Genomic DNA, 22,464 nt, shown 5'->3' with positions numbered 1-22,464 from the left:
TGATTAGCAATTTTATTCTATGTTTATATGCTTTCTATTTCATGCTTAATATCTCTCTTGATATGCCTGTTTAGGATAATCTTTTGTTGCTAACACTAACGTTTGTTTTTTTGTGCTCTTGTGTGTGTTGCCATCAAACAGATTTTCTAATCCTTTTTGCAGAGCATCATTTGGTGAACCTGACGTGAATCCAAACACCAAAAAGATCAACTTGTTTTTAACCAATAACATGTTTGAATGTTGAAAATGTCACACAGGTTGCGCTTTTGACACTGTTTTGGTGCGTTTGACATTATTTTGGCGCTATTCACCCTGTTTCAGTGCTTTTTCTTTCTCTGTCTTTCCCTTTCTTTTAGTGCGTTTGTGTTAAATAGTGCCTCTGTTCAAACGCAGACTAGCGCTATTGTAACAAAACATTGTACAAATCACCTTGTAACCAAAAAAAAACAAAAAAAATTAGGCTTGTAGAAGCCCACCAAATAGGCGGATTTTACTAACTATTTTTCTTTTTTGTGCAGATTTAAATTAGATTAAAAAGTAGATTTATATTTTTTACTAACTTGTTTTTTAAGTTGGTTTTAAAAATGAATTCACTTATTATTTTGGTTTAAAATTAACTTCACATTTCAAATTTGGGCTTTTAAAAAAGAATCACACATTTGTTTGGGGCTCTTAAAAAGAATTTCATTGTTCAAAGGTAAAAAGAACCACAAACTTATACAAAAACAACTTTATTTTTTTTGCAAGTTAGGAAACAAACTTCATTTTGGTGCTTAAAATCAACAAGGCAAATTTTATTTCTTGCATCAAGATAAAACTCACAATCCACACTTCCATTTTTTGTGCAAATAAAATTCACAATCAACTTGTCTCATTTTCAAAGCAATTTTACTTCATGCAAACGTGTTTTTCATTAAGTTGACCAGGATTTTCAAATTCTAGTTTACTCAAACAATTGCCTTTGAAAATTAAAAAGAACACCATGATTGTTGGAGCAACATCTCCAAATAGTTAGATCACATTGCAATGATAGATTAAAAAGAACAAGTGTTTTTCATGCTTGGCACACTTGTGCAAAGAGTTGGTCGAGTGGTCCTACTTCTAACACACACTATCCTCTCCCTTGGCTTTCGTGGTCCTAGGTGCAAGAGAAAAGTGTTAGTAGCACTCAAAATTTTATCTTTTTAAGAGAGGCCTGCCAAGAGACACATCACTCTTGGGAACGACCTTGAGCGGTAAATCCTTCGAGCCGCTATAGAAATCAGGTGTGAGCGAAAGCTGTAGCCTTGGGTATAGTTGTTCCTACAGTGTAACTGGCCGAAAGGACAAATGGGCCCCACCACCAGTTACAAGGCTCTTAAGTGAGTCACTACAGAATGAACTTATGTCCAAAAACATCGAACATGACTAAACACTTTTAAGTAGTAGCCCACCCGTTCTATTGATTGAGGATATTTGCGATATAATTTAGTGCAAGAGCATAGATGGTTTTGCTCCCAAGATACTCACCATACATATTTCCTTGAGTAGAAACATAGCTTTTTGAAAAGTCAATTGTGGCTTGATAAAAGTGGTGACTCCCCCATCATAGGGATCATCTATTTGTTATGCTCGTGCAAGACTTAGTATATCACATCCTTACCTGCCAAGGCGGGATTCATAAGGTATGTAGTACCAAAGTCGAAGAAATATCAAGATGTGGGCTAAATTTATCACAACTGGCCATTTGACCTTAGGGATAAAAAGTGTTTGAAGTGTGTTCGTTTTAAAGACCAAGTGCACATTGAGCCGACTTCAGGCTTTGGAAATACACCTTAAAATACATCTAAAGGAAGGGTCATATAAAAGTCCAAGGATTGGGTTGATCTAGACCCATACTCATTTGTGCCTTTTAGGCAACATTCTTGTGTTTGTGTGCTTGCTTTGTTTTCTTGTCAAAAGAAAAGTCAGAAGATCAATCCCAAAAACAAAGTATTCATCCAACATTTCTCAAAACAACCAAACACATCAAAAACAAAGTGCAAACAACAAAAGAGTCAAAATTTATGACCATTCTTCACATCTTGTGAAAGAAGAAGCGTTATCAGAATATCAACTTGAAAAGAAGACCATTAAGCTCAAAGGCTTTGATCAAAAGAAGGAAGTTCTTCTATATCAATAGACAAATCTTTGTCTCACATAGAGTCTTTCTACATCGCATGCATCTATACCTTCAAGGTAAAACAAACGAGTTTGATTCTGAATCATTAAATCGCAGAGCTTTTATGCAATATAGAGCTCTAAGTTATCACAAAAATCAAGGAGGAAAGATTAATCCCAACTTCTTCCCAAACGTCTGAATCACCTACAACACAGCTCGAGAAATACCACCAACACTCGAAAGGGAAGAGGTAGAGTTTGTCCCATTTGTAACACAAAGTTTTTATTGAAAGTTGAAAACAAAACATCCATCATTTTACTCATTCATCATCACTTCGTCATCAATCTGTCCCAACTCTCAAAACATTAAGAGGTTCTTGTCCCAAGATTCCTTTTTAGATATTGCTTGAATTAAAAACATCACATCACTTTTTAGATTGTTTCTACATCTAGGATAAGCTCATCCTAAGAGACACATCTACGCAGGTTAAAACTAGTTCATGAGTGAATCTTCTCATTGCTAGGTAGTTAAATCTATAACACATCTCAGATTTCTCTACACCTTATCATATCAAAACTTATCAAACAAACAAGCAATTCAAAGAAGGAATTTCGGTTACATCCACCTTAAAGGTGCTAGAGATCCACGTGCAACACAATTCACCAACCATCAATCTCTCATTTCAACAAAAACTCATCATCATTTTCACACAACTTCAACAAAAAGCTTATAAACAAAATGGCCCAAACCCGATCACAGTCCAGGCAACGAGAAATAGAAAGGGAAGAAGAAGAAGAGGAAAATCTCAATGAATTTCAAGAAGCACTTGGAGGAAATGCAGATGACGAAAACCCAAGTACTCCCACTCCTGCAACAATAGAAAGGGCTCAACATAACCCTCTCTTTAATAGACTTTTTGACGAAATACTCAGGAGCAATGTGGATGCTCACTTCTTAAGACTCGCTCAAGAAGGAGCAAAACTCCCCTCTGACTTTGATCTTGCCCAATTAAGACAAGCATCAGAAAGACAAAGTTGCCATGAAGAAGAAAGAGGTAGAGATCCCATCAGATACAACATTCCTCGAGGTAACCCACCACCTCCTCCTCCAAATGAAATGGAGCTGTTGCGGCAACAAGTCAAGAATCTCGCCCAACAACTTCATAGTAGTGTCAAGACTAACCAATTCTCACTCAATGAAATCTGTCCTTATCCTTTTGATAGGAATCCTTATATGCCACCCTTTCCACGCGGATTCGAAACACCCAAATTTGAAAAATATAGAGGAAAGGGGGATCCCCGCGATCATGTCCGAGAATTTCATTCCACTTGTCTCGAAGTAGCATATGAAGACACATACCTAATGTGCCTTTTTCCCCAAAGCTTGGGAGGAACAACCACATCATGGTTTTCCCGACTACCAGGTGGCATTAAAACATTTGAGGAACTCATCCAGAAGTTTCTAGCTCATTACTCTCATAACATTGAACGCAACATTACCATGGCTGATCTGTGCAACACCAAACAAAAACCAGGTGAACTATTCTCAGTATTCCTGCAACGATGGTGCCAAATGTCTAGAAGATGTTCTCTTTAGTTACCTGAATGAGAACTAGTGGAAATATTCATTTCCAACTTAAACGAAGAAATGGAATTTCACCTAGATGTCAAAGACAGACTCCTTTAACGATATGATCACCAAGGGTTTAAAATGTGAATGAGCCCTCATCAAGAAAGGACTCATCAAAATCTTTAATGAACCAAAAGATGGTCCTTGCCCGTGCTTCAATAGTGATAAACCAAACTTCTGGAACAAGAACAAGAATATCGTCAATGATGGGGTTGTGGATGCTCAAACTATCCAAAATGCACAACCTGTGGTTCGGTTTGCAGGACAAAATCTTCCACCTCAAAACAGCACAAATGTTCCTTCCAATCAAGGTCGCATCACATCTCACGATGAACCAAGACCTCGTCAGCAAAAACAGAAACGCACATACACTCCCTTAGGGGAACCCATTGAAACAGTGTTGCGACAACTCATTTCTCAGAATTTGATCACTCTACCTAAGCTATCCAACTATGAGCCTCAAGTCAAACCGGCATGGTGGAGAGATACTGAACATTGTGAATTCCATCAAGGAAGAGGACACAAGACAAGTAATTGTCACCGATTGAAAGATATCATTCAAGATCTTATTGACCGAGGAGAAATTGAAATTGAAGGACATGACCCAAAAACAACAAATAATGATCATTTGATGTTCAAAAATCCACTTCCATCACAAGATTAAAGGGGTCCTTCTACTTCCCGGTGAGGCACTGATACCACTAATTATACGTAGGCTGCGTATAACTACACTGTAAATCACCTGTATGATGCCAGTGAACAAATTGCAACTATCACCTTCAAAAATCCCACCTCAAATTGCAATGTTGTTACACGTCATGGCAAGGTCACCATCAAGACAGCTCCACAAGGCACCACCTCTGTCCCAAAGCAGTAAAATCTTGTGGAACAATTAAACAAAACCCCTGCACTTATATCCATTCTAGAACTATTGCGCCTATCGCCATCTCATAAAACAATCTTGGATCAAGCACTCCAAGAGGCGTCAGTCCCTGCAAACCTAAATACAGACCAATTTCAAGCCATGGTTGGAAATCTAAAGGCATCACCTTGTCTCACTTTTTCTGAAAGTGACAACTCTTCCTTCCAACAACCTCATAATGCTTCGCTACACATTGAAGGCTTTATCAACCAACACAGGATCAAGCGAGTCTTGATCGATAATGGAGCAGGCCTAAACATTTGCACACTACAGTTGGTCACAGCATTGGGATATGCAATAGAATCAGTGGATCCTCGCAAGAAGATCACCATCAAGGCCTATGATGATGCAGAGCATTCATCCAAAGGAGTTGTGGTACTACCAATCCGAGTTGGTCTTATGGTAAAGCACATAATTTGTCAGGTTCTGGACCTTCCTCTGCCATATAATCTATTATTAGGGAGACCTTGGATACATGCCATGCAAGTTGTTCCATCTACCTACCATCAATGTATCAAGTTCCCACATAATGGTACAGAGATCACAATCCTGGGCGATGCAAATCCCTTTGCTTTTTGCCATAATATCAGCCATCAACCAGAGATTACTGTTCCTAATAATAGGGAAGCCATTTCCTCCACATCATATGTAAGTCCTGCCTCTCTTGCCAGTTCGAACACCCCTATACCCAAGCAAGAAAAACTTAAAATAAAAGTAGCAGAGGAAGGTCCTGGAGAATACAACTTGAGTCAACTCTTTTGTGTGGGACAAATGCCCACTTCTCCTAGAACACATGGTAAGCCACAGCAGTTACTCCAGCAACCACTAATCACGCCAGCATGTGCCTTGACGCCTTTCGTCCTTGGAAAGAGTCAAGAGGAAGAGACACAAGATGAGGACCTAGTGGACTGGATCTATAAAGATCCCATCACCACTGATAAACCGCGAGTTACACTTCCTACAGAATAGTATGGCAAAGGCCTCCTCATTATGCAAAGAATGGGATATGATGGTCAGAGTGCTTTGGGATACTGCAAATAAGGACGACATGAACCTCTGCTACCAGAATTCAAGCCCAAAGGTAATACAGGCCTAGGCTTTGAAAAAGAGATCCTTCTTAAACTCAAATTCAAAGGAAAACTCAGCAAACCATTTTGCCCACCTACTGCAAAGAGGACACCTTTCATAATCAAAGCACCATCAAGCACTATCCCCACTGCCCCATCGAGGCTCACAACCCCACCGTAACCGTCATCAATATCATTCATCCCACCAAACGAACCAGTAATCCCATCAGCAACACCATTTGTAGCAACAACTATATGGAAACCTACAGCAACATCTATGGCACCAGCCATTTCAACAGAAGCCACTGAATCAACACTGTCGATACTTCCAGTAACAAATCCTTTAATCCCCATCACAGTTCCTGCAGCACCGATCACTACAAAGATACATAAACCAATCACACCTGTCGTGTTTAACTCCAAAGACATCCCAGTATGGTATAGCAATCGGATGCTGGAGAGTGATTCAGAGACCGACTCACATGAGTGGGAATTTGATTATGTACAGCTTAACACTTCAGATGAGGAAGACACATCACCACCTCCGCCATGCAAAGACATCCCTATTTACGGAGAAGCACAGATAAAGACCACTTGGGTTCCTAAGCTGGAAACATCTTCCACAGACCCTACGTCTCATCCTACGCCTGATTCTGATAGGGAGAGTACCATCAACAACCTTCACCACACTGTCTTAACCCTCACTGATACCTCTAACAAACTTAACCTGATCGATGATGTAATGCCCATTATCCACCCTGAACTCATCGAATGGAACCAATCAAATCCTCCATGTCTTGACCTCTTCCAAAATGATGAGGCTATCATTGACTTTTTGGAATTATGGGATAATCTACCAAGCGGGGATCACAAAGCTGGATTCGCCATTGAACTCAATAGCGCAGCATACTTCGTGGCGGATGCCAAACCTTTCAGCTGCAAAAATATAACAATAAAAGATGGATCTTCCAGTGAAAACCACACTGTGGCAATGTTTGATCTAACAAAAGTAAAAAGAAAGAGCGTATCCAACGGTGAAAACCTCTCTAAGGCGCCTGAGGATGAAAGGTTTGACATTCTCCCTACAAACACACAACAGGAACGATCAACGATTCTCATCGAGGAAACCAAAGAATACAATGTGGTGACTCCTGAAAATCCTCATATCATACATCTGGCATCTCTTCTCACTCCAGGGGAACAACCTAAGTTTTTAGAGTTCTTCCAAAAGCGTCAGATCAACTTTGCATGGTCATATGCAGACATGCCTGGGCTTGATCCAGATTTAGTCATGCATTACCTCACTGTAGTAGAAGGAGCCAAACCTGTCAAGCAGAAACTTCGAAAGATGCATCCCCAGATTGCAGTGCTAGTCAAAACAGAACTCAAGAAACTCCTAGATGTTGGTTTCATTAGGCCAATTGATTATGCAGAATGGATCTCCAACATCGTGCCTGTCGGAAAACCAAAAGGGGGCATTCATATTTGTACCGACTTCAGAGATCTGAATAAGGCATGTCCTAAGGATGACTTCCCCCTACCAAATATTGACATCATAGTGGATCTGACAGCAGGACATGCCATGCTTTCACTCATGGATGGCTTTTCAGGATACAATCAAATAAAGATCGCACCCGAAGATCAAAATAAGATAGCCTTCACATGTCCATGGGGCACATATTGCTGGAATGTAATGTCTTTCGGTCTAAAGAATGCAGGAGCGACCCATCAAAGAGCAATGACCACCATCTTCCATGACATGATGCATACCATGATGGAAGATTATGTAGATGACTTACTAGCAAAATCACTCACCAGAGAAGGGCATCTCCACATCTTAGATAAAATCTTTGATAGACTGGAACAATACCATGTTCGACTCAACCCAAAGAAATGTGTCTTTGGAGTAACCTTCTTGAAACTTCTAGGTTACATTGTCTCAAGTAAAGGCATTGAGGTCGATCCAGCAAAGGTTAAGGCAATCATGGACATGCCACCACCAAAGAATATCAGTCAGCTAAGGACATTACAAGGGTGGCTTCAATCCATCCGCAGATTCATTGCACAATTGGCTGATAAGTGTCACCCATTCACACACCTGCTACACAAGAATATCCGCTTTCAGTGGGATGCCAAATGCCAACAAGCATTTCAGGCGCTTAAAGACTATCTCATGAATCCACCATTGTTGATGCCACCAGATCCAAGAAGACCGCTGTTACTTTATATCTCAGCAACAAGTACAGCATTAGGTGTATTATTGGCACAACATAATGCAGAAGGAAAAGAGTGTGTTGTTTACTACATCTCTCACACACTGGTGGGCTATGAACTCAATTACACGCCTATTGAGTGAGCTTGCCTAGCAGTAATCTTAGCAGCCACTAAACTGAGGCACTATCTATTAACACACAAAGTACAACTCATTGCAAAGATTGATCCACTCAAGTATTTACTCAGCAAAGCAGCATTGACAGGCCGCTTGGCCAAATGGGTGATGATTCTAAGTGAATTTGACATTGAGTACGTGGACCGTAAAGCTATCAAAGGTCAAGTTATTGCAGATCAGTTGGCCGATGCACCTCTCGTAGGTGATCATCCTCTCATTTCCAATTTTTCAGATGAAGAGATATTCATGATCACAACAGCACAACCATGGAAATTATACTTTGATGGTTCATACACTAGGCATGGCTCGGGGGCAAGCATTTTGTTTATCACACCTCAAGGTGACAGCATCTTGAAGTCTTACAGGCTCACATTTCCATGCACCAACAACATAGCAAAGTATGAAGCCTTGATCACGGGACTCAGGTTAGTCGTACAATGGAAATTACAAGAACTACAAGTATATGGCGATTCCCAACTAGTCATTCGACAAGCAACGGATGAATATCAGACCAAAGATGATAAACTCATGCCATATAAGCAAATGGTGGACAATCTAAAGACATTATTTACTACCATCACTTTTGAGCAGATACCAAGAGATCAGAATCAAGCTGCTGATGCTATGGCTACCATCGCATCTCTCCTAGATCTTCCACAAAATTCAACACGCTACGAGTTCTTGGTAGAACAGCTTTGGATCCCCGCTTATGATACCCCTGAATCCGAGATGATATGTCGCCTTGTCGGTTCTGAATCCCCATGGTACGGTGAGTTCTACACCTATCTCCGCGATCACACCCTTCCTCCCAACCAATCAAATAACCAACGTAAAACCTTCATTCGCCAAACTGCTCGATATACCATTATTGCCGAAACCCTATACCGACCCGGTCTTGATGGTACTCTCCTTCGATGTCTGGAACAAGATGAGATAACAAAGGCTTTGGAAGAGGTACATGAAGGAATTTGCGGGACTCACTCAAGTGGTCCATCACTAGCCAAGAAACTCATGCGAGCTAGATATTATTGGCCATCTATGGAAAAGGATTCCTACTACTTTGTCAGAAAATGCAAGAAATGTCAAGTTCATGGCAACCTGATACATGCACCGGCCCAAGAACTGCAACCAATCATGACACCATGGCCTTTCTGTCAATGGCGCCTTGACCTTGTGGGTAAGATTAATCCATCTTCATCCAATGGCCATAAATTCATTATTACCGCCACCGAATATTTCACAAAGTGGATCGAAGCTGTTCCACTTACCCAAGTCACCGGCAAGCAGATCGCCTCATTCATCCTCAACTACATCATCTGTCGGTATGGTGTACCCATGTCCATCATCACAGATAATGGTCTTCCTTTCAAAAATTAGGATGTCCGTGAACTTTGTGAAAAATTTCATATCCAGCATCGCTTTTCCACCCCCTATTACCCACAAGGCAATGGTCAGGCCGAAGCATCCAATAAAAACATATTGAGGATCCTAAAGAAGACAGTCAATGATGTCGGTCGTGATTGGCATGTTCAACTAAATCCAGTGCTATGGGCATATCGAACTAGCATTTGAACCCCTACAGGTGCAACTCCTTATTCATTGGTCTATGGTGCAGAAGCTATCTTGCCTATTGAGGTCGAGATACCATCATTACGGGTTTCCTTGCACAATCTCACCGATGACGAAGCCTACAGAGTATCTCATCTTCAGGACTTAGAGTTACTTGATGAGAAACGACAAGCTGCATACAATCACCTTAAAGCCTATCAGCAGCGCATGAGCAGAAGCTACAATCACCGAGTTAGATCTCGTACATTTGAGGTAGGTGATCTTGTTCTACGAGAGAATCCTTGTAACCAACCAAACAGAGAACATCAGGGAAAGTTTGAATCAAACTAGCTCGGCCCATATGTTGTCACTGCTGTATTCGGGTCGGGGGCATATCAGTTGGCTACATCAGAAGGAGAACCGCTTGCAGATCCAATCAACAGCATGAACCTAAAATGGTTTTATACCTAAGCTGTACAAAGCATCAGGCTCCCCTACATACCAGAAAATACCAAAAACATTCAGAAAAATGTCCTGAGAAAAAAAATTAAAAAAAAGTAAAGAAAAATCATGCATCCAAACGGTGAACAACCACTCTGGTGGCACCTTGGGTAAGTATGATGGTGAGAACCTGGCAAACAGGCACCACTCGTAAAGTCTATGGCTCCATTGTCTTTCAGACTTGTTGCGATCACATCTACTTCATACACACATCCATCCATCTAAAATCATGGCTTGTTATTTATCTGCAATTAAGAAAATACTCCATGCGTCTTGCATCCCACTTTTTCATAGTCATGTCTAAACTGGGGGCAATGCCCTTAACCTATTGATGGAAGTGGATTCTATATTGTCTTATGATTCATTAAGTTCTTCATTCAAGCAATTATCAAAAATCCAAAAACATTCAAAAATATCTCGCAAAAATCCAAAAACATCCAAAACACTTCAAAATACCAAAAACATTCAAAACAATTCAAAATCCAAAAACATCGACAAAACCATCAACAATCACACAAAAACATGGCAACACATTGTACATACTCATCCGCAGATACCAAACAAACATTGTGATATACTCCACAAAATGACCACTTATCAATCGACCACACAATCCACATCAACACTCAAAACTGTCTTCAACAAGGATGCATCCTTCCTTACCAAAACAAAGACAAAAGTGACGTTTTCTTTGACAAGAAAATTGTGTTAAGCTATCAAATACTTGGTTGGTTTATGAGTAATTCATTTTGATTGTCTGTATCAGGATCTTTCAGCATTATTTTGTATCAGTTGCGCATTATTTCTGATGAAGTTATGGGGCATGTACTAATGGTGTCTACGTGGGAAGTTCACCAAGCTACGTGATCTTATGCCAAATGTCATAGATCATTACGGCTTGCTGACTACAGCATATACCTCAACCATATGAGCATGAACCATTACCAAGGATCCATATTCTTTATTCTTTATGTATATATTGTTTGTTTGCAGGTACAATTCTCTTTCTTTGGTTCCTCCTACCTCATCCAAACTGGATAAAGGTTTTATCTCTTATTACGGTATGCACTTGTCTCAGGATATGATCAGCTTAAGATCAAGGAGGACGATCCAAGTCATGCATGAAAGGAGATAATCCTTGCCTGTTCCGCAAGCAATACTCAGATCAACTTGATCTATTATATCAAGTTGCTTGTATTAACTTGCTATATCAAAATCCACGTAAGGAATACTCAGGTTATCTTGAATCATTATGTCAAGTTGCTTGTATTTTCTTACAACATTTTAAAGCTCGATGATGAAAAATAAAGCACCATGGATCGTCATTTCATCTCATATGTATATATTGCATTTCGTTGCATTCCACCCATCCATACATTCATAAATAGCTGCATATCATTCATACATAGTAATGACAATGGATACTCTATTTTCCTCTTCTTCCTTAGGAATGTAATAGGTCCTCCATTTCTTCTAACATTGAACCCGCCCTCCCACCCTCCCCGTCTTGATAATCACCATCACATACCCTACATCGTGTCCCAATCAACCTAATCAAGCCACGTTCATCACCATCCATCTCTAAATAGGAGGGATTGTGTTTCCTATGCTAAGTCATCCAATAAGCCAAGCAAGTTACTCAATCTGCATAGGTACCTCGACTCACACACACCTAGACTATCAACAGATACTCTGATCAAGTATCTTCGGGTCTCAAAAGGTAATCGATTATGGTAATCCTAGACTACATCAGGCATTTATCACAATGACCTAGTCTCAACAGGGTTGCCATGATTCCCCACAACCATCCATCACATGCACACACTATCAATTGATCAACCAATCAAACACAATCCAACGGACAATTACATCAATTGTCTACGTCTCAACGAGTATTTTGCTTCATATACCTTGACTTCATCGGGCAATTACATCAATTGTCTAAGTCACATCAGGTCACTTTGATTCACTTACTCAGACTTTATCATGTCCAAGCAACCAACTGACATCAAATGTCACGCTTTGACTTGACCGGGGCAATTAAACTGATTGCACCAGATTGTCCAACCAATTTTGATCAATTGTATAGCATCAATCCAAACCCCACACTACATTTGCTATGTATCTCTTGCATGACCTCAGGGTACTCGCTGGCTTGTTGTTTCTTCATATTCACTCCATTTTCTCCCATTCTTTCATCATTAGTTCTAATTTCTTCTATTCTACCTCCCCTCCACTTTGCATTCTTTTTCGAGAGATCGCCCGATTTTTCAAAATAAAATTCGGCCCATCTCTCGAGGGGGCATACCACCCATTAAATTTACATTTTATGGGGCATTTCTTCACACCTATTTTTCTTTCTTTGAAACGACGCGATAAACTGCACCGTCTCAAAGAGGGGCAAATGTAGTCACATAAATCTGTCCACTTAATTAAATGAATACTTAGTATTTATTTGATTATTTAACCATCAATTAATAATTAATTAAATTAATATTTAATTAATTCATCTTAACCCTCTTCTCCTATTAATTAAATAAATTATTCAATTTATTTGATTTAATTCACTTAACCAAATTCATACCATTAATTAAATAAATAAATCATATTTGTTTAATTAAATCTTCTCTCACATTTAAATAAATTAATATTTATTTAAATCCCCCAAAATCCCACCTCTCACATTTAAATAAATTAATATTTATTTAAATCCCCCAAAATCCCACCTCTCACATTTAAATAAATAAATCATTTATTTAAATCACCTTTATCCTCTACCCACTTGTATTTTCCTACAAAAGCAAGTTGCACAACTATTTTAAATAAATCATTTATTTAAATCACCTTTATCCTCCACCCACTTGTATTTTCCTACAAAAGCAAGTTGCACAACTATTTTAAATAAATCATTTATTTAAATCACCTTTATCCTCCACCCACTTGCATTTTCCTACAAATGCAAGTTGCACAACTATTTTAAATAAATTATTTATTTAAAATCCTATTTATCCTCACCCACTTGAAACCTTTAATGGTTTCCCTTAAAGTCTTCAAACTTGATGGCTTTGAAGTCTTCAAACTTAATGTCTTCCCTTAAAGTCTTCAAGCCTTTAATGGTTCCCCTCAAAGTCTTCAAGCATTTTAATGCTTTATCTTCCTTTTTTTTCATTTAAATAAATTAATATTTATTTGAATATTTATCCAAATACAACTTGCACACATTTATTGAAATAAATGAATTTTTATTTTAAATAAAATCCTATTTTCCCTTACCCACCAAATCCACTTGCAAAATCTAATCCCCTTCTAGATTCTTATAACCCCTTCCTAATTAGCCTAATCCATCCCCTAATTATTGTCACATTCCTAAGCAAAATGGAGTCACTTCTCAAAGCCTAAAAGTCTTTGATAACCATTAAAGGCTTCCAACCTTTAACCACTAAATGTCTCAAAGTCTTGGATAACCTTTGAAAGCTTCCAACCTTCAACCACTTAATCCACAAAGTCTTCAAAAACCATTAATGGTTAACCCAAACCCTCCTACATGGTTAAAACATTTGTTTTGACTCAACCTCTACCCAACCCAAGGGTCTCATCAAGCCTTTAATGCTTTGACCATGATTATCTCTTAATCATTTGCACAAAGGTTTATCCTTGCATTAACTCCTAATCCAGTGGGTAATCCTAATTTAGGCTTGACCCTTACCTTCTAAATAACCATGAGGTCTCCTCAGGCATTTAATGCCTCCAACCTCTTCTCTCAACCCAATCTTATGTTGACACTTGTCACCATTTCATTGGTGCAAATTGTGCACATGGATCCCCAACTTTCAAGCTTGACCCTTGATTAAACCTTTCAATCCTAGCCATCCATTGCTCCATTTTTCCTATAAATAGAGCCCATTCCTTCATAATCCAGATCCTGAAAACTTGTATGCATTTAGGCTATAGACATTTTTAGAGAGCATTTAGCATAGCATAACTAAAATCTTATCTTTTTGGTAAAATCAATCATTTTAGCATCAATAGCATAGTATTTATCTTTCCATTTCATATTTGAAGCTTAATATTAAATCTCAATCCTCCATAAGCATCCATAGTGCAAAAAGCTGCTGAGAGCTACACTCATTTGGGACTTGGAGAGGAGAGGAACAAGGGAGGAGCAACTATGAGCATCTTGATTAGCAATTTTATTCTATGTTTATATGCTTTCTATTTCATGCTTAATATCTCTCTTGATATGCCTGTTTAGGATAATCTTTTGTTGCTAACACTAACATTTGTTTTTTTGTGCTCTTGTGTGTGTTGCCATCAAACAGATTTTCTAATCCTTTTTGCAGAGCATCAAGAACGATCAATGATTCTCATCGAGGAAACCAAAGAATACAATGTGGGGACTCCTGAAAATCCTCATATCATACATCTGGCATCTCTTCTCACTCCAAAGGAACAGCCTAAATTTATAGAGTTCTTCCAGCGGCGTCAGATCAACTTTGCATGGTCATATGCAGACATGCCTGGGCTTGATCCAGATTTAGTCATGCATCACCTCACCGTAGCAGAAGGAGCCAAACCTGTCAAGCAGAAGCTTCGTAAGATGCATCCCTAGATTGCAGTGCTAGTTAAAACAGAACTTAAGAAACTCCTAGATGTTGGTTTCATTAGGCCAATTGATTATGCAGAATGGATCTCCAACATTGTGCCTGTCGGCAAACCAAAAGGGGGCATCCGCGTTTGTACTGACTTTAGAGATCTGAATAAGGCATGTCCTAAGGATGACTTTCCCCTACCAAATATCGACATCATAGTGGATCTAACAGTAGGACATGCGATGCTTTCACTCATGGATGGTTTTTCCGGCTACAATCAGATAAGGATCATGCCCGAAGATCAACATAAGATAGCCTTCACATGTCCATGGGGCACATACTGCTGGAATGTAATGTCTTTTGGTCTAAAGAATGCAGGAGCGACCTATCAAAGAGAAATGACCACCATCTTCCATGACATGATACATACTATGATGGAAGATTATGTGGATGACTTACTAGCAAAATCACTCACCAGAGAAGGGCATCTCCACATCCTAGATAAAATCTTTGATAGACTGGAACAATACCATGTTCGACTCAACCCAAAGAAATGTGTCTTTGGAGTGACCTCCGGGAAGCTTCTAGGATACATTGTCTCAAGCAAAGGCATTGAGGTCGATCCAGCAAAGGTTAAGGCAATAATGGACATGCCCCCACCAAAGAATATTAGTCAGCTAAGGACATTACAAGGACGGCTTCAATCCATCCAAAGATTCATTGCACAATTGGCTGATAAGTGTCACCCATTTACACATCTACTACACAAGAACATCCGCTTTCAGTGGGATGCCCGATGCCAGCAAGCATTTCAGACGCTTAAAGACTATCTCATGAATCCACCATTGTTGATGTCACCAGATCCAAGTAGACCGTTGTTACTCTATATCTCAGCAACAAGTACAGCATTGGGTGTACTACTGGCACAACATAATGCAGAAGGAAAAGAGTGTGCTGTTTACTACATTTCTCGCACATTGGTAGGCTATGAACTCAATTACACACTTATTGAGCGAGCTTGCCTAGCAGTAATCTTAGCAGCCACTAAATTGCGACACTATCTATTGACACACAAGGTACAACTCATCGCAAAGATTGATCCACTCAAGTATTTACTCAGCAAAGCAGCATTGACAGGTCGCTTGGCCAAATGGGTAATGATTCTAAGTGAATTTGACATCGAGTATGTGGACTGTAAAGCTATCAAAGGGCAAGTCATTGCAGATCAGTTGACCGATGCACCACTCATAGGCGATCATCCCCTCATTTCCAATTTTCCAGATGAAGAGATATTCATGATCACAAAAGTACAACCATGGAAACTATATTTTGATGGTTCATACACTAGGCACGGCTCAGGGGCAGGCATTTTGTTTATCACACCTCAAGGTGATAGCATCCTGAAGTCTTACAGGCTCACATTTCCATGCACAAACAACATAGCAGAGTATGAGGCCTTGATCACAGGACTCAGGTTAGCCGTACAATGGAAATTACAAGAACTACAAGTATATGGCGATTCCCAACTAGTCATTCGACAAGCAACAGATGAATATCAGACCAAAGATGATAAACTCATGCCATATAAGCAAATGGTGGACACTCTAAAGACATCATTTACTACTATCACTTTTGAGCAGATACCAAGAGATCAGAATCGAGCTGCTGACACTATGGCTACCATCGCATCTCTACTAGATCTTCCACAGAATTCAACACGCTACGAGTTCTTGGTAGAACAGCTTTGGATCCCCGCTTATGATATCCCCGAATCTGAAATGATATGTCGCCTTGTTGGTTCCGAATCCCCATGGTACGGTGAGTTCTACACCTATCTCCACGATCATACCCTTCCTCCCAACCAATCAAATAACCAACGTAAAACCTTCATTCGCCAAACTGCTCGATATACCATTATTGCCGAAACCCTATACCGACGTGGTCTTGATGGTACTCTCCTTCGATGTCTGGAACAGGATGAGATAACAAAGGTTTTGGAAGAGGTACATGAAGGAATTTGCGGGACTCACTCAAGTGGTCCATCACTAGCCAAGAAGATCATGCGAGCTGGATACTATTGGCCATTTATGGAAAAGGATTCCTACTACTTTGTCAGAAAATGCAAGAAATGTCAAGTTCACGGTGACTTGATACATGCACCAGCACAGGAACTACAACCAATCACAACACCATGGCCTTTTTGTCAATGGGGTCTTGATCTTGTGGGTAAGATTCATCCATCTTCATCCAATGGCCATAAATTCATTATTACCGCCACCGAATATTTCACAAAGTGGATCGAAGCTATTCCACTTACCCAAGTCACCGGCAAGCAGATCGCCTCATTCATCCTCAACTACATCATCTGCCGGTATGGTGTGCCCATGTCCATCATCACAGATAATGGTCTTCCTTTCAAAAATCAAGACGTCCGTGAGCTTTGTGAGAAATTTCCTATCCAACACCGCTTTTCTACTCCCTATTACCCACAAGGCAATGGTCAGGCCGAAGCATCCAATAAAAACATATTGAGAATCCTAAAGAAGACAGTCAATGATGTTGGTCGTGATTGGCATGTTCAATTGAATCCAGCATTATGGGCATATCGAACTAGCATTCGAACCCCTACAGGTGCAACTCCTTATTCATTGGTCTATGGTACAGAAGCTATCTTACCTATTGAGGTTGAGATACCATCATTACGAGTTTCCTTGCATAATCTCATCGATGATGAAGCATACAGAGTCTCACACCTTCAGGACTTGGAGTTACTTGATGAGAAGCGACAAGCTGCATACAATCACCTCAAAGTCTATCAGCAGCGCATGAGTAGAAGCTACAATCACGGAGTTAGATCTCGTACATTTGAGGTAGGTGATCTTGTTCTTCAAGAAAATCCTCGCAACCAACCAAACAGAGAACATCAAGGAAAGTTTGAATCAAATTGGTTGGGCCCATATGTTGTCACTGCTGTGTTCGGGTCCGGGGCATATCAGTTGGCTACATCAGAAGGAGAACCGCTCGCAGATCCAATCAATAGCATGCACCTCAAACGGTTTTATACTTAAGGTGTACAAGGCATCAGGCTCCCCTGCATATCAGAAAATACCAAAAACATTCAGAAAATGTCCTGAACAAAATACAAAAACATTCAAAAAGTAAAGAAAAATCATACATCCAAACGGTGAACAACTACTCCGATGGCACCATGGGTAAGTGCGATGGTGAAAACCTGGCAAACAAGCGCCACTCGTAAAGGAAATGGCTCCAGTATCTTTCAGACTTGTTGCGATCACACCTACTTCATACACACATCCATCCATCTAACCATGGCTTGTTGTTTGATCTGTAATCAACAAAAATACTTCATGCGTCTTGCATCCCACTTTTTCATAGTCATGTCTACACTTGGGGCAATGCCCTTAACCTATTGATGGAAGTGGATTCTACATTGTCTTATGCGTCATTACGTTCTTCATTCAAGCAATCATCAAAAATATCAAAAACATTGGAAAAAGTCTCAACAAAATACCAAAAACATTCAAAAATATCTCACAAAATACCAAAAACATTCAAAAACAATACAAAAATCCAAAAACATCGAAAAACCATCGAAAAACACACAAAAACATGGCAATACTTTGTACATATTGATCCATGCGGATATAAAAGCAAAACATTGACAAAATACTCACACGATGACCATTTATCAATCGACCAAAACAATCAACATCAACAATCCAAACTGTCTTTAAACAAGGATGTATCCTTCCTTATCAAAACAAAGACAAAAGTGACATTTTCTTTGACAAGAAAATTATGTTAAGCTATCAAATACTTGGTTGATTTGTGAGTACAATCGTTTGTTTATTTGTATCAGGATCTTTCAGCATTGTTTTGTATCGTTTGCGCATTACTTCCGATGAAGTTCTGGGGCATGTACTAATGGTGTCTACGTGGGAAGTTCACTAAGCTACGTGATCTTATGCAAAATGCAGTCATAGATCACTACGGCTTGCTGACTACAGCGTATACCTCGACCATATGAGCATGACCCATTACCAAGGATCCATATTCTTTCATTCTTTATGTATATACTGATTGTTTACAGGTACAATGCTCCTTTGTTTCCTCCTCATCCAATTTGGATAAAGGTTTTATTTACTTAGTACGGTATGCACTTGTCTCAGGATCTGATCAACCTAAGATCAAGGAGGACGATCCAAGTCATGCACGAAAGGAGATAATCCTTGTCTATTCCACAAGCAATACTCAGGTCAACTTGATCCATTATATCAAGTTGCTTGTATTAACTTGCTATATTAAAATCCATGAAAGAAATACTCAGGTCATCTTGAATCATTATGTCAAGATGCTTGTATTCTCTTCCAACATTTTAAAGCTCAATGATGAAAATAGAGCACTATGGATCGTCATCTCATCTCATCTGTTTATACATTGCATTCCGTTGCATATCACCCACCCATTCATTCATATGTAGGATTTACATGCAACAAATGACCAATAAAAGTTGATCTTGGATACAATCACGACCGAGTACTCTGATACATCATCAATGCATCACGCAAAGTCTGACAAACCTTGCATTCCTCATGATCATATCATCCTCACATTTAGTTGCATCTTGCATTAAAAATTTAAGTTGCATCTTGCATTAAACATATTTAGTTGCATCTTGCATTAAACATTTAGTTGCATCTTGCATTAAACATTTAAGTTATATCTTGCATTAAACATTCATGTCACTTTTTGCATATCGTTCATTTTGGACATTAAATTTTCATTAATCATTATTTGCATCATTACATTTGATCATAAATAAATAGATCCATTTAGGGGATTAAATTGTCTTTGATTATATTTAGTCCTTTACTCAGCATTCATATAGTATTGATTATTCATCATCATTTCATTATCCTTTATCATATCATTGCATCCATTCGTTTATAAATTAAAACATTGCACTCATTCATCCAGTTATTAAAGTATTTTATTATGCTCATTTTAGGAGTCATTCACATCGCATTCATTATCCTCTTTTTTTGCATTAAGGTGCAGTTATTACAAATATTAGTTATAGTATCATCACACTTTCATATTTTAAGCATTTTAGATTCATAAGTCCATTTGTTTCTAAAAACATTGGTTCATATTAAAACTATCCATTATATAAATACATTCATTTACACATTATCATATAAACATTTGTACTTTACATTTGTTTATCTATATGCATTCATTTAAACACATTCTCATATAAACATGTGTATCTTACATTTTGTTTCTCCATATTACATTCATCTAAACACATCTAGATGCATATCCATACATAACATCATTCATTCAACCCTTGCATTAACATTATCTCATCATTACATCGCAATAGGAAACACCAAAATCCTGTTCATACATCAAGCATAAGTATATATATCATCATGGCATTACCTACATAAAGCATTACATCAAAAATCATACATATATAAACCTGCATTTCATATGTCAGTATCTCAAACATCATAAAACATCATAAAAACATGCATAAAGGAAACATCTCATCAAATGCATACATGTACACCTATCCATCTAAAGCAGTAAATCATCATCATGCATAAGCATCCATACATAATCAAATGCATATCATCACAATATGGGATCTCCTCATATATATCATCTCATATATCAGAGTACAAAGAAGTCTACAAAATCGGCTACCAAGAGCCATCCAAGATACAGTCCATGAATAAACAATGATACAATACATATATGCAAAAATGCTCTCTCAAATACCGCTCTGACCCGATGCTGTCCCACCACCTCTACCTGCTCCACCACTGGTGCCTGCACCACCTGATCCATCTCTCTGTGGAGGCCTCATCGAACCACCACTCCCTCCCGCATCCCCTGATCTCTCCCACCTCAAAGGACCCATCACACCCCCACTGCTCTGCATCCTCTGTGATCGCTCTGATCTCGTCTGCCGCATCTGGGTATAACTGAGAGCTCGTTGACTGAGTGGCACCACCTGCTCATATAAACCTCGCCAGTACTCTATCTCAGCCTGTGCTCACCCAAACTGCCTCATAACCTCCCCTGTAGGCCCCTGTGCTCCTACTCCAGCTCGGACTCTCTCCTGCAGCTCTGCTAATCTCTCCACTATAGTATCTCTCTCCCGCAGCACCACCATCAGCTCTGACTCACGTGCAAATAGCTGCACATCCCTCGCTGCTACCTCCTCCTCTAACCTCTCTATCCGGGTCTGCAAATAACCTATCATATGATCCCGCAGATCCCCGGTAGCTCCCTCTCCCGTGTCCATGGCTGCCTCACCTGTATCACCCCCTCCAATAGCACCCTCCCCTGCACCTGTATCCATCGGGATCTCTCTCTCCATCCCCCTCCCACTCAGCTGCACTCCTCCCTGCATCAATGGTCCCTGTGATATCTGAAGAGGCAGTCCACCTCTCCCTCTCCGCTGCCTCGGCATCCCCAGCCCCCCTTCTCCTCCTCCACCTCCTCCTCCTCCTCCTCCACCTCCATCTCCTCCTCCATCCCCACCTCCTCCTCCATCGCCTCCTCCTCCTCGACCTCCTGCTCTCCGTCCTCATCCCCGTCCTCTCTCATCCTCAAAAGATGGGATCGGCTCTGTCGGGTCTGATATCCGTAGGATCGGGTGCCGCTCGATACTGTGTGTACGCATCTGTCACCCCTACATCAACGACCCTCGATCGTAGGTCCCATGGCCTCGCCTGCAATGTCCGAAACTCTGCCAGTTCCTGATCATACGGTAGCACTGGCCCCCATGCATACCGCTCCCGAATCACCCGTGTATACTCCCCTGATCCGCTAGGCAGTCCCTGCTGCCGTCCGAACTGCCTCATCACTCGTCCTAGCACCTGTCTCTCTACATGATAGGAGGTCCTCCCAATCAGGAATTGGGTCATGAATACATATGGCAGTCCCTCTGCGTCATCCTCCCATGGCTCACACTCCAAGTATGGCCGCCATATCACTGCATCCAAGTCATCCAATACCCGCCGCCACCACTCTACCTTCCCCAAGTGGGGCTGACTCATCATGCCACTGTACATAAACATGTATGGCTGGTCCACGGCTTGGAATCTGAGACTCACTGGTCGAGTCACTGGTAGGTGCTCCCATGCCCAAACATGTAGCAGCATCATGCCCACTGCTAGAGAACCCCTCCCTCGGTACACTACCTCGTGGAGCTCCTGATACATGTACGCTAGCACGCACGGCCCCCATGCAAATCGGGTCCCCTCGGTCATCATCATCTCTATCACCTGTCCCCATCCCACTGCTAATCCATGTGACCGCCTGTCTGGACACAACAGTCCTCCCACAATCCCTGATAACACTTCTGGAAGGGGCTCATATAGTGCCGCTATATCCTCCCATGTGATCAAGCCATCATCAATATATACATCATCGTCAAAAATCCTCTGACATGACACAATCCCCCAGGATCTATCATATGTAACCAACTCCCCCCGAATCAGAATCTGAAGGATACGCCACACGTCCTCCAAAGTCACCGTCATCTCTCCCTGGGCTAAATGAAACGTGCACGTCTCACTGTGCCATCGCTTTGCCAATGCTGTAATCAGGTCGTGATTCATCCGAATCACGGGCATGTGCAT

The sequence above is a fragment of the Cryptomeria japonica genome, chromosome 3 (assembly GCF_030272615.1).
Source record: "Cryptomeria japonica chromosome 3, Sugi_1.0, whole genome shotgun sequence".
NCBI classification, from domain to species: Eukaryota; Viridiplantae; Streptophyta; class Pinopsida; order Cupressales; family Cupressaceae; genus Cryptomeria; species Cryptomeria japonica.
The sequence above is the reverse complement of the archived record's forward strand: the minus strand, read 5'-3'. Positions refer to the sequence as shown.